This window comes from Eurosta solidaginis, chromosome 1 (assembly GCF_040869045.1).
Source record: "Eurosta solidaginis isolate ZX-2024a chromosome 1, ASM4086904v1, whole genome shotgun sequence".
Taxonomy (NCBI): Eukaryota; Metazoa; Arthropoda; class Insecta; order Diptera; family Tephritidae; genus Eurosta; species Eurosta solidaginis.
Genome location: NC_090319.1, coordinates 250,323,129 through 250,337,859, shown reverse-complemented (window position 1 = coordinate 250,337,859; position 14,731 = coordinate 250,323,129). Strand labels below are relative to the sequence as shown.

The following is a 14,731-nucleotide window of genomic DNA, read 5'->3' as shown; positions in this document are numbered from 1 at the left end:
TCCACGGTAAAGAAAAATGAAGATAACAGGCGGAGCAGGATACCCACCCCTTCGAATCCTACGTTTGCGTCGTTTGTTGAAAGCACTTTTTTTCTGCTGACGGCGCTACTGTCGTGACAGCACGGGAAATTCCCCTAGCCGTTAACACCGTATGCCACCATACCGTATGCGTACCATACCGTGCAACAAGCCGCGCCAGACGCTTCTTCACAGCAATAACAGGTGCCAATCGATAACACCAACGGAACTTTCAACCTGGCCCTTCTGTCGGATATGGGGTCGCCTTTTCCATAAGAATACCTTCTGCGTCGGAGCCTTAAAAAAAAGTTATCTCGGTCAACAGCTGGTGACAGAAAATACAGAGGTAGTGGCAAGAAGTACATATGGGAATCGCACCTCGTTTGCCAGTTATTTAATTGATTTAATCTTATTGTAAAGAATGTGAAAGCTACAGTAAATTTGTTATTTAAATATATTCAGGATTTTTGATTACGTTTTTAAAGCGCAGAATTTTCTTGCGAACAAATCAATTTTGAAATTAAATTCCTTTATGCAGCTTGCTTGTCGGTTTTAACGTACGTACATGGGTGCGAAGTGTATAAAAAGCATTTGGGCATCATAAAATTGTTTACAAAACAGCCCTAATTTTCCACGAAACTCGACTGCTGTTTTAATTGGCTTTACTGTTACGCGGCAATACTAATTTTTACTTCCGCGTTTATGCAAAGTTTCTCCAACTTAATTTAAATTAAAGAACACAAAAATTGCGCCATAAAGTTTTTGATTTATGAGCTATTCCCTGTTATTAAAGTATGTACGTATGTATGTAGTATATAAACAAGTATTTATTCTATATAAAACAAATTTGGTTGACACAGCCGCGCCTTTAACGCCACAAAGCAAAAAAAAATGTGAAGAGCCCGGGTTGCTTGTCGCGCTAGCAACTTAACATAGTTCTACTTTCATACACATGTTTGTACGTAGGCATATATGTACATATCTATGTATATGTAAGTGATTTCAATGGCATCAACAGGTTGAGTTGATGTTAGTTATGTACACACGTCTTGATGTAGCATTGGACACATTGGCTTAATGCCGGGTGGTGGCGTATGAGTAACTATGGTATGACCTCATGAATATTTATTACCTTTAATGTAGTTTCTTCTTCTTCTTGTGTTTCAATTAAAAAGTTTTTGTTAATGGCAGGCAGGTGAAATTAAATACGTTGCATATGCAATATGCGAAAATGATACAGCAAAAATAGGGTTAAACAACTAAAACCGGAAACGTTGTACCTATTTAAAATATGGGTTGCAATAAACAGAGGTGCGTGATAAAGGTTTACGCCGATCACTTTATCGGCGGCGGCAGCGTAGGTACGGTATATTACATATATGCCAGCGCCGGCGACGTGGCCGGCGTGGCGGCGCTCCCGCGTACGCCGAGTACTTACATTAAAAAGCTTGATTTTTCTATTTAAATAAAATATTTAGAAAAGGTTTTCTTTGTATGTATTTAAAGAAATCAATGTTTTTGCCATTTCGGAAAGATCCGGGGCTTTCGCCTTAAGGTCTCGCGTATCGTTAAGCAAATTTCAGGATTAGCTCCTTGCGGAGGGACTGTCCTTCGTTCACTTACTCCAGGAAGGTTTCGAACCTAGCCCCGGTCTAATGAACTGGTACCGAAAAGAGTTTAAGTACTTAAAATGGTCACACTTTTGTCTGTATGCCTCGCACAAAGCGTAGGTTGACCGAAGGAGACGTTCTATCTCCTAGAACTCGTTGTCGACACGATTTCTTTAAATAATTTGTGGCTCCTTGCTGGCCACATACAAAGGCAACTTACGGTTGCTATTAATGGTCGGCCGCCGTGGTGTGATGGTAGCGTGCTCCGCCTACCACACCGAGGATCCTGGGTTCACGCCCCGGGCAAAGCAACATCAAAAATTTTAGAAACAAAATTTTTCAATTAGAAGAAAATATTTCTAAGCAGGGTCGCCCCTCGGCAGTGGTTGGCAAGCACTCCGAGTGTATTTCTGCCATGAAAACATTTCAGTGAAAACTCATCTGCCTTGCAGATGTCGTTCGGAGTCGGCATAAAACAAGTAGGTCCGTCCCGCCAATTTGATAAATTAAAATGAGCACGACGCAAATTGGTAGAGAAGCCCGGCCTAAAATCTCTTCGGAGGTTATGGTGGCTTTCATTTTTTAATACTCATGACTGTCGTCGCATAGTGTTAACGATTAGCACCAACGCTGGCTTATTGTTGATCGCGCCAAAGGGCGCCCCTATTTTTTTCGGCTGTTTTAAGACATTTTTGTCGCGCTATGCTGCCGAGCACTACCGGAGAAACACCTTGGAACGTTAGGGAGTAATTATTCAGCCAAGGATGCCGCCCTTGAAAGCATAAGCAGTCCAAGTGGATATTATTGCATAATTCGTGGGTAATTTAAATTTTACAAGAACCCTGGATACATTTCTTTTAAATATAGACCAAAATTTGCAGACGTCTTCGTTAAACTAAAATGATATTTTAGAATGATTGTCGACCGATTTTAAGTTGAGATATGTTAAGGTTATATACTCAGCCCAAACTGTTGTTTTCCGGCCTTTTGATACAAGAATTAATTATGAATAACCGCTTAGCTTCAGTTTTCAGACTAGTTCGACTGTCCCTTGCGTTAGAGTAGAAGCACTCCCAGTCATTTGTGCGACTGCTTGGGAAAGCTTTTGTTTCGCCAATTTGAGTGTTATGGCGAAGGACAAAGCCTCACCTGGTAAATACACATACATATGTGCCTTCACATTCACATATGTAACAGGAGCCGTAACGAGTAGGTGATATTTAAACTTGGTTAATAAGCTAGAATCAATGTGATTCACTCCAAGGGGATAAGGCCGTGAACTTTAGAAATATCAAACCCGTAGACTTGGGTGTTGAAAGATGCAGTGTGAAATTCAAAATTAGCATTTCAGAAGCTATTTGAAAGTTTCGCAAATAAATACTAGATGTTTGAATATAAGGCCAGGTGATTTTTCAAACCCTTCTCATAAGTACATATATTTTCAACTTAAGTATGAGGAGAGGAGTATCATTTCGAAGGAGTGTTGAAACCCCTGGAATCTACTAAATGATTTGTCATCATTGTTTTCGCTTATTATCTTAGCCAATTGGAATATAAAATTTTTGAAAAGATTGGCGCTATTTTTGGTTAACTTGCTTTTTTAACAATTTAAAGACAATTCGAAAACATGTTCGACTTGCGTAATTTTATTTGGATTCGTTGTTCCTTATTTTTGAAAAATTATATAAAGTAGACATTTAAATTTTTTATATAAGTTCTCTTCAAGTGTTTTTTTAATTACTTGGTGTATTGGGTGATTGGACAAAATCCGCGTTAAGCTTAGAAAGAATTAAATTTCGGATTTAGGATAGGATTCTTATAACTGGCAGTGATGCGGATCCATTGATACCCCTTTCGACCATATCGGCCCAATTTTCGACATGAACAATAAATGGCCTAGACAGTCTTAAATGAGTAGAAAATGTTATAACGCGCCGAACGCCCCCGCCGCAGCCGCAGACGCTCCGATAATTTTGACATTCGGCGGCGGTGTGCGAAAAACGACGAAAATCGGCAGCGGTGCGTGAGCGTTCCGTTTAAACATGAGGTCTATATACGGAAATTAAACTATTTATTTTGGAAAAAAGCTTTTATATAGTTTAGTATATAGACAAAACTTTTGATATTCGCAATGAGTGTCTCTATTTAACGATTGCAGGATTGATTGCGATTTAAAAAACTTTAGTTCGTTTAGATTTATCAATCAATGATTGAGATACTTGCAGTTTTTAGCTATTTTACATTAATTTAAGTTAAAACTATTTTTATGTAGCGCTGTTAAATAATGAATGTACGGCACTAAGCACTTTCGAATTTAATTTAAAATTGGTTCGCCTTCTTTTTTGATATGAACTGTATCAATATATGTATATTTACTTTTGAGCTTATTTATGAGGGTTCAAAATGCTGGTTTCCGAAAAAATTAGAACCAAAAAATTACACAGCTACACATACACTCTCATATATTTTGGAAATTGGCGTGGGTCCCAATTCGCCCCTAACGCCCTAGAAAGGGCAACAATCACTGGTGATTGAGCATTTTTTGAGGTAACAGCCGAACCATGCTAATTCTGTTAGAAGACTCGAATTGAGTGCTTCCTTTTTCGTTTTTCGATCAATCTCAAAGAAATGGTTCAGTACCCAAAAAAGTTATTGTGTGTGCCATAGAGTGTAATGATTTTACAAGGGGCCAATTTTAGTAGTTTTTTTTGAGTCGAAAATTCCGCTTCCAAAAATTGTAGTTGGTGAAAGTGTATCGGATCCCCATAGAATTTTTATGACGGATCATCTATCCTTTTTATTTTTCGGGCTTTAAAATATAAGTCTATGTATGATAGTAAAATTCGGACTTTTTTTTTATAAAGTACAGCTCATCCAAATAAAACGAATTCTTTACTTATCGAAAATATCGGGATTTAAAACTCACCGGAAGACTTCAACGATTTTGTTTCCCTATTAAAAATGTTTAGTATTAGTAATAACCAAGTCTCATTGTACAACTATTCTTATACTTCTCCATAGTAGAGTTGCACCTGATTTTTCGCCATTGAATTTGATTCAACGAAGATGAAGCTTTAAAATTTGATACGCCGCTTTTTATTGAAACAAGAAAGATTCTGTATGAAAATTGACAGAATCGTACTGACCGATTCACCACCACGTCAACTTTTGGCATATAGAAAATTACATAATACACAGAACATGCTTTATTTTATTATGCTAGTGAGTAATTGTATTTCAAAGTACTATTTTTTTATTCACATCTGAATATGTTTTCTTTTGTATGTAAAGATGGTCCGTTCAAGGTTTCTCAAATTTTCATACTTAAGTTAGTTTGTATTTTTTATACCCAGCTGTACTTGTACACAGGATATTATAACTTTTATTCGATAACGGTTGGTTGTACAAGTATAAAGGAATCGAGATAGATATAGACTTCCATATATCAAAATAATCAGGATCGAAAAAAAATTTGATTGAGCCATGTCCGTCCGTCCGTCCGTCCGTCCGTTAACACGATAACTTGAGTAAATTTTGAGGTATCTTGATGAAATTTGGTATGTAGGTTCCTGAGCACTCATCTCAGATCGCTATTTAAAATGAACGATATCGGACTATAACCACGCCCACTTTTTCGATATCGAAAATTTCGAAAAACCGAAAAATTGCGATAATTCATTACAAAAGAGAGATAAAGGGACGAAACTTGGTAGATGAGTTGAACTTATGACGCAGAATAGAAAATTAGTAAAATTTTGGACAATGGGCGTGGGACCGCCCACTTTTAAAAGAAGGTAATTTAGAAGTTTTGCAAGCTGTAATTTGGCAGTCGTTGAAGATATCATGATGAAATTTGGCAGGAACGTTACTCCTATTACTATATGTACGCTTAATAAAAATTTGCAAAATCGGAGAAGGACCACGCCCACTTTTTAAAAAAAAATTTTTTTAAAGTAAAATTTTAACAAAAAATTTAATATCTTTACAGTATATAAGTAAATTACGTCAACATTCAACTCTAGTAATGATATAGTGCAACAAAATACAAAAATAAAAGAAAATTTCAAAATGGGCGTGGCTCCGCCCTTTTTCATTTAATTTGTCTAGGATACTTTTAACGCCATAAGTCGAACAAAAATTAACCAATCCTTTTGAAATTTGGTAGGGGCATAGATTTTATGACGATAATTCTTTTCTGTGAAAATGAGCCAAATCGGTTGATGCCACGCCCAGCTTTTATACACAGTCGTCCGTCTGTCCTTCCGCATGGCCGTTAACACGATAACTTGAGCAAAAATCGACATATCTTTAATGAACTTAGTTCACGTGCTTACTTGAACTCATTTTATCTTGGTATGAAAAATGAACGAAATCCGACTATGACCACGCCCACTTTTTCGATATCGAAAATTACGAAAAATGAAAAAAATGCCATAATTCTATACCAAATACGAAAAAAGGGATGAAACATGGTAAGGTAATTGGACTGTTTTATTGAAGCGAAATATAACTTTAGAAAAAACTTTATAAAATGGTTGTGACACCTACCATATTAAGTAGAAGAAAATGAAAAAGTTCTGCAGGGCGAAATAAAAAAACCTTTAAAATCTTGGCAGGTATTACATATATAAATAAATTAGCGGTATCCAACAGATGATGTTCTGGGTCACCCTGGTCCACATTTTGGTCGATATCTGGAAAACGCCTTCACATATACAACTACCACCACTCCCTTTTAAAACTCTCATTAATACCTTTAATTTGATACCCATATCGTACAAACTCATTCTAGAGTCACCCCTGGTTTATGGCGATATTTCGAAAATGCGACCACCTATACAACAACCACCACTCCCTTTTAATACCCTCATTAATACCTTTAATTTGATACCCATATCGTACAAACACATTCTAGAGTCACCCCTGGTCCACCTTTATGGCGATATTTCGAAAAGGCGAACACCTATGAACGAAGGCCCATTCCCTTTTAAAAATACTCATTAACACCTTTCATTTGATACCCATATCGTACAAACATATTCTAAAGTCACCCCTGGTCCACCTTTATGGAGATTCTCGAAAAGGCGAACACCTATGAACGAAGGCCCATTCCCTTTTAAAAATACTCATTAACACCTTTCATTTGATACCCATATCGTACTAACCAAGTCTAGAGTCACCCCTGGTCCACCTTTATTGCGATACCTCGAAAAGGCGTCCACCTATAGAACTAAGGCCCACTCCCTTTTAAAATACTCATTAACTCCTTTCGTTTGATACCCATATTGCACAAACTAATTCAAGAGTCACCCCTGGCCCACCTTTATGACGATATCTCGAAACGGCGCCCACCTATGGAACTAAGGATTAAAATACTTATTAACACCTTTCTTTTGATGCCCATATTGTACAAACCAATTTTAGGGTCACCCCTGGTCCACCTTTATGGCGATATCTCGAAACGGCGTCCACCTATGGGACTAAGGATTACTCCCTTTTAAAATACTTATTAACACCTTTCTTTTGATATCCATATCGTACAAACGCATTCTAGAGTCACCCCTGGTCCACCTTTATGGCGATATCTCGAAAAGGCGACCACGTATACAACGCACACCACTCCCTTTTAAAACCCTCATTAATACCTTTAATTTGATACCCATATCGTACAAACACATTCTAGAGTCTCCCCTGGTCCACCTTTATGGCGATATTTCGAAACGGCGTCCACCTATAGAACTAAGGCCCACTCCCTTTTAAAATACTCATTAACACCTTTCATTTGATACCCATATCGCACAAACATATTCTAAAGTCACCCCTGGTCCACCTTTATGGCGATATCTCGAAAAGGCGAACACCTATGAACGAAGGCCCATTCCCTTTTAAAAATACTCATTAACACCTTTCATTTGATACCCATATCGTACTAACCAAGTCTAGAGTCACCCCTGGTCCACCTTTATTGCGATACCTCGAAAAGGCGTCCACCTATATAACTAAGGCCCACTCCCTTTTAAAATACTCATTAACTCCTTTCGTTTGATACCCATATTGCACAAACTAATTCTAGAGTCACCCCTGGCCCACCTTTATGACGATATCTCGAAACGGCGTCCACCTATGGAACTAAGGATTACTCCCTTTTAAAATACTCATTAACACCTTTCTTTTGATGCCCATATTGTACAAACAAATTCTAGGGTCACCCCTGGTCCACCTTTATGGCGATATCTCGAAACGGCGTCCACCTATGTGACTAAGTATTACTCCCTTTTAAAATACTTATTAACACCTTTCTTTTGATATCCATATCGTACAAACGCATTCTAGAGTCAACCCTGATTCACCTTTATGGCCATATCCCTAAATGGCGTCCACCTATAGAACTATGGCCCACTCCCTCATAAAATACTCTTTAATGCCTTTCATTTGATACACATGTCATACAAACACATTCCAGGGTTTCCCTAGGTTCATTTTCCTACATGGTTATTTTCCCTTATGTTGTCACCATAGCTCTCAACTGAGTATGTAATGTTCGGTTACACCCGAACTTAACCTTCCTTACTTGTTTAAATTTAATTTACGTGTTTTACGTAAAAAGTGCACTCCGGGATAGTTGCAAAAAGAGGCAAAGCAAGTGAAATTGTTAGATTTCGTGTTTTCTAAGCACACAACGCCTTTTGACGATCGGGTAATTCCCCCCACCGCTCAAGGCAGACAGTCAGTGAATTTTTTTTTTAGTTTTTTTTTTTTTCGCACTCATCACTGCACTGTGCTGTACCCCCTCGTCGTCACATACGTTGACAAAACTTGCTGCAGGTACCATATTTTCACTTGGTTGATAGCCTTAGCTTATCTATCACGGAATGCACTTTAGTAATCAGTTTGCGAGCTGAAATAATACCAAAAGCCAAAAAGTATCACTACGTTGGGTGGCTAGTGGCTTGATCACACAATTAAACTATATCACCTCATATTATATAGCTGTATTTTTCTCACTCTTTTCTTAATAAATATTTTAAATTGTACGTATTCCACGTCAAGTTGAATATACAAAATTTACTTCTTTTGGTTGGGAAAGATACCCTGGTTGGCTACTCGAGGATACTCATCAGCGTTCACATCACACTTTTTGCATACACATTAAATCCTCATTGGGATTTCTATCTGTGGTTCAAATTTATAGAATTACACACATTAAATCCTCAGGATTTCGATTTGTGGTTGAGATGGAAGATATACCGTCGCCCTTCCATTCAAACAATCCCAAAAACCGTCTGTTTGGGCCCATCTCTCAAGAGCGTCTGCTCTCAGTTCTATCGGAACGAGACATGCCTAGCCAAGACACCGGCCCTACAGACGGAATACAATAGGTTACTGACAGAATACGTCACGATAGGGCACATGTCTAAGGTGCACACCGTAGTACCACCACAATCAACTGATTGCTATTTCTTTCCGCATCATGCGGTGATCAAAGAAGAAAGCACAACGACTAAAGTAAGGGTCATATTCAACGCGTCGTGCCCGACATCCAATGGCACAAGCCTGAACGATGTGCTACACACCGGCCCAGTACTTCAATCTGACTTAACAATACTACTCCTCCGATGGAGATTCTACAAGTACGTCTTCAACAGCGACATTGAGAAGATGTACAGGCAAATTTGGGTAAAGGAAAATCAAACCAAATACCAAAGAATAGTTTTTCGACTCAAAGCAGAGGACCTTGTCAGCGTGTTTGAGCTCAACACGGTAACCTTTGGGGTAAACTGTGCCCCCTATCTAGCGATCAGAACCCTACATCAACTTGCTGATGACGTCGAGGCATCTCTGCCAACCGCAGCGCACATCTTGCGAAACAGTATGTACGTCGATGACGTCCTTGCAGGGGGGCATAGCATCGAGGCAGCAATCGGGGCTCGCGATGAAATCACAGCTGCATTAAAGTCAGCAGGATTCCCTCTACGAAAGTGGACCTCTAATTGCAGTAGGATACTACAGGGCATACCCAAACCTCACAGGCTTACGGAAGACTTTCTGGAGTTCGAGGAAGCAAGCATGGTAAAAACCCTAGGCATCCGTTGGAACGCGCATTCCGACTATTTTTATTTCACAGCGAAACCAATCGAAAACCAGGATATCTTAACAAAGAGGGCGATCCTATCGGCCATCGCCAAACTCTTCGACCCGTTAGGCTGGCTTGCTCCAGTTATCATCGTAGCCAAGATACTAATGCAGAACATTTGGCTGGAGGGGACGGACTGGGATCCGCAATCACTTTAGATCGGTGGCAAACCTTTATGCAGGAGTATCCCGCCATTAACCGGATTCGTATACCTCGGTGGGTGCACTTCACCCCAACCAACGATATAGAAATTCACGGCTTCTGTGACGCGTCCGAAAAAGCCTACGCAGCTACGGTTTACGTGCGAGCTAGGATCAACGATAGGACATACGTTAGTCTACTCATGGCAAAAACGAGGGTGGCACCAGTAAAAACAATTTCACTACCAAGATTGGAGTTATGCGGTGTCGTCTTGCTGGCTGAGACTTTGGAAACCGTGATGGGAACCTGAACTTAAGCAAATTTAACATTCACCTATGGACAGATTCGACCATAGTTCTAGCATGGATTCGAAAACCCCCATGTTCCTGGTCAACATTTGTATCTCACAGGGTGACAAAAATCGTGGAGAAGGTAGGAACGAAAGCATGGCATCATGTCGAGTCCGCATCAAATCCAGCGGACTTATCCAGCAGAGGACTTCCAGCCACGGACCTAGTCGACAACTCTTTGTGGTGGCAGGGACCTTCTTGGCTGAAAGAAGGCAAAGCGGAATGGCCATCTCAAGGCGAACAGGAGTACCACACAAACATCGAAGAAAAACGAGAACCCATCCTAAAACTAAACCGTCTTTTAAAGCAGAGTCGCACCAAATTTCGCCTGACGAAATCATGGCTACGACTAGCCGCCTCATCAGGATATCCCAAAGAAACCACTATGCCGAAGAAATAAGCTCTCTGAGAGCTAGGAAACCCATCGCGGCCAAAAGCGAGATCCTCTCCCTAGACCACTTTATCGACGAAGATAGTGTCCTTCGGGTGGGGGGTCGTCTCAACGCATCCAGGGACGTTCCCGTCAACGAGCGTCACCCGATAATCCTCCCTTACGCCTGCCGACTCACCCGTCTCCTAGTCCAGTTTGTCCACACCATTTCCGTACATGGCGGAAACCAACTGATGCTGCGGCTCCTATGCACGCAATACTGGATACCTCGGGTCAAAAACATGATCCGATCCATCATACACAACTGCAAGGCCTGTACGCTATTCCGCAAACGTTCCCCGACGCAACTCATGGGAACCCTCCCTGCGGAACGTACCACCTTTAGCAGGGCATTTACCAACACCGGGGTGGATTTCGGAGGACCGTTTGACATCAAGTCTTACAGCGGACGTGGATGCCGCATGTCTAAGGGTTAAGTCTGCCTATTCGTCTGCTTTGCGACCAAGGCGATCCACCTAGAGGCGACTAGCGACCTCAGCACCGCCACGTTTCTAGCAGCGTTTAGTCGGTTTGTCGCCAGACGAGGATGCCCGAAAAACCTCTACTCCGACAACGGAACGAACTTTGTCGGTGCGTCGAGGGCTCTTCGCTCAGAGTTCAAGGCATTCCTCGTTGATGCGCGCGACCAAACCCTCTCTAAATACGCCCACCAAACCCTGACATGGCATTTCATACCAGCAGCTGCTCCTCATATGGTCGGGCTGTGGAAGCGGGAGTCAAGAGTTTCAAAACTCATTTCAAAAAGATCGCATCGGATCATAAATTTACTCTCGAGGAGTTTAGCACCCTCCTGTGTAGGATTGAATCCTGTCTCAACTACCGACCCCTAAGCCCATTTTCAAAGGACCCGTCTAACCTGGAGCCACTTACCCCCGGGCACTTCCTAGTCGGGGGCCACCTACTAGCGCCACCCGAGATTGACGTCAGCGAGAATCGCGCTTCACTCGTCAATAGATGGGAAAAACTTAAGGCGCTGCATCAAACCTTCTGCAAACGGTGGAAAACGGAATATCTCACCGAATTGCAGAAGCGCGTTAAGTGGAAGCATCCACAATCAAACCTCAAACAGGGAGACCTAGTCGTCATTAAGGAGGATAATCTGCCCCCCCCCCCCCCCCCCCCCCCCCCCCCCCCCAACGAATGGAGAATAGGTCGGATAGCCACCCTTCATTATGGCCCCGATAACCGAGTTCGAGTCGTCGAACTGTATACGGTAAGGGGACAAACCACCAGACCAATCACGAAATTGGTCCTACTACCACCCTCCAGTGAGGGTGAGGGTGACTTGTAACTCCCACTCGTTATAACAAACCGCGTAACCCAGCTCTCGTTCACCCCGAACGAGGCCAAAACAACCCGTGTAACCTAGCTCTCGTTCACCCCGAACGAGGCCAACAACCCGTATAACCCAGCTCTCGTTCACCCTGAAGGAGGCCAACAACCCGTATAACCCAGCTCTCGTTCACCCCGAACGAGGCCAACAACCCGTATAACCCAGCTCTCGTTCACCCCGAACGAGGCCAAAAAAACCAGCTTAACCCAGCTCTCGTTCATCCCGAACGAAGTCAACAAACCACTTAAACCCGCTCTCGTTCACCCCGAACGAGGCCAACAGAACCCTACCGCAGATCCACTATCTGCCACAGAATACCACGGCTCTTTGTAATTCAGCATAGCTGGTGAATGAAATTGCCGCTTAAGCGACGATTTTGTCTTAAAACATCTAATATTTTATTACCGTAAGGTAATATAGTTAACATCTTACCTTTTAAATCTGTTTGCGTCCGTTTTGTTGGGCGCAGGTTCTGCCATCCTCCGTTATGTGATGCGCAGGTTCTGGTTTTTGGCTGTAGTAGCATTGGAAGCAGTTCCTCGGGTCAACTTGGTTTCGCCTTTAAATTAACGGATTTGAAATTAAGGTGATTTAGCTATCGTTACTGCCTACTTACCATCATAAATTAATTCCAATCAACGGGTTGCGTTCCAATACAGGCTGTATAGTTTGACCACCAAAGATTTGACCCCATCCAAGTAAATGCCAATGCTTCTCCACACGACGACTTAAAGCAATTTTCTCGCCCTCCTCAGTGCATACTGGTGTAGTAGCACAATTTTTAGCTAAATCACCCTTTGTAACCTGGTTAAAAAAAAAAAACCCAATCAGCATAATGTTTTAGTTTAAAAATTAGCATTTTGTTCTTTAAATTTCTAAATAAATGTTTACCTTTATTAGTTGGCTTTTCATTAAGTTTTTGTTCTTTAGCTCGAGAATGCATGCAATCGCTTTAAATAGGCATTTCAAGGGCTCTTGGTTTTTTAGAAATAATAATGATAATAAGCGCAACAAAGAATTCATTTCTCATATAAATGAAAAACCAAAAAAAAGTAGCTTATTATGATTCTCGCAGTTTAACTAATACTGTGTGGTTGTGTGAATTTATTATAATTTAAACAGTAAGTATTCGGTTATGAATAACACTTACAAATGTAGAGAAACATCGTTATTTGATCTTCTAACCCCTTTCAAGTAGCTTCGGTTGCTGCCACGATGCACAGTCGGTTGATTCTCATATTGCAAATAGTATTGGATATGGCTAAGCTCATGATGTACAACATACAAGTAATGACTATTAACTTCTGTACACATTTTGATGCGTACATCGCTATTTTGATACAAATCCCACGCAGATGCATGACATATTACTTCGCGATCATTTGAACGTGTCAGAAGACTTAAATCCCAAAAGCTTTCAGGTAGCGGATGCATACCGAGCGATTGAAAAAATTGGTCACCTAATTCAAACATTTTTTTTTTGACGGTATAATTCTGTATCTGCATTTCGCCACCCACTTCAACAAAGGGCTTTTCGGGGTATGGTGTGAATAGGACAGAGCATTTCCCATGATTGACCCTGCATATTCCCCAACAGATAAATGGGTATGTTGCCGTTTTCTGCCACGATGTCATCGCCGTAGTGAGAACGTAAATGATAACGAACATAACCATGCAATTCACGATAGAAGGGTAATATGGCTTTATAAACTTTGTCCAAATTTGCTTCAAAATCGAGATCTTCATAGAAGTGTAACCAATAATCAGCATAAGATGAGTAGCCATTCAAACGCGCTGCCTCGCGAGTCAGCTCAACATAAGTTTTGAAATTTTCGCGCATTGGGGTACCAGCTTTATCATGCCACTCACGCCAATAATGTCTTAATTCCCTTGGATCGCGGCTGTTTGAAAGGCACTCCTGTGCATGTGGTTCCAACTGCAACGCACAAGTTATATCCTTTTTGTATGGGCAAATAATGGCAGTGGCATCATTTGATTGCATTGAACTAATAGCCTTCATTTCCTGGCAGGGCATCTATACCCAAATCTCCAAGTATGATGGCTTGTCGCTTCATACCTTCACCTTTGGATTCTACATATCTAAAGCTACAACTTTTTTGCCACCTCCTTGTTAACAGCGGCATTTTCCGTGGCCACCGCCATCATAGTCTTCCGATTTTCCTCAGTCACATTCGTATTAATATATAAGAAGTGAGGAACTCATTGCGCCGACGTTGACGTAGTAATTCGTTTTCGCGTGTAAAAAATGCTTGTGCCTCTGAGTTTACAGAGTTAATGAAGCAACAGAATTAGCACAAATACATTTTGCAATCTAAAAATAGTCTGGCTTTTCATGGCTCGAAGTTTTAATGATTGCTTCTCCGTAGGAGGGTAGCGCAGTACACTGCTGTGCGGACGCGACTGATATGAAATTCGATTAATTCAATTAAATATGTATATTCAAGGAACATACAAATGTTGATTGGGAAGAAATTCTGATAACTCTTTGAATTGAATGAACTGCGGTTTTTCACATTCTGCTATTTTACGTATACGATTACCAATAAAATATGGACCATCACCGATACGTGATTCGGATACGCGTATTTTTTATAACTACGATGACGCTTTCTACTTATACTACTATAGTAAGAGTATTCATGATGACTAGAATCCATATTTAAATTGGAAGCG

The 14,731-nt window shown here is 40.9% G+C and overlaps 1 pseudogene; it reads right to left on the bottom strand.

The window, feature by feature from the left end:
• Nucleotides 1-13,183: 13,183 nt before the first annotated feature.
• The window catches only part of LOC137240357 (angiotensin-converting enzyme-related protein-like), a 56,113-nt pseudogene continuing 54,565 nt past the window's right edge, over nucleotides 13,184-14,731 (bottom strand).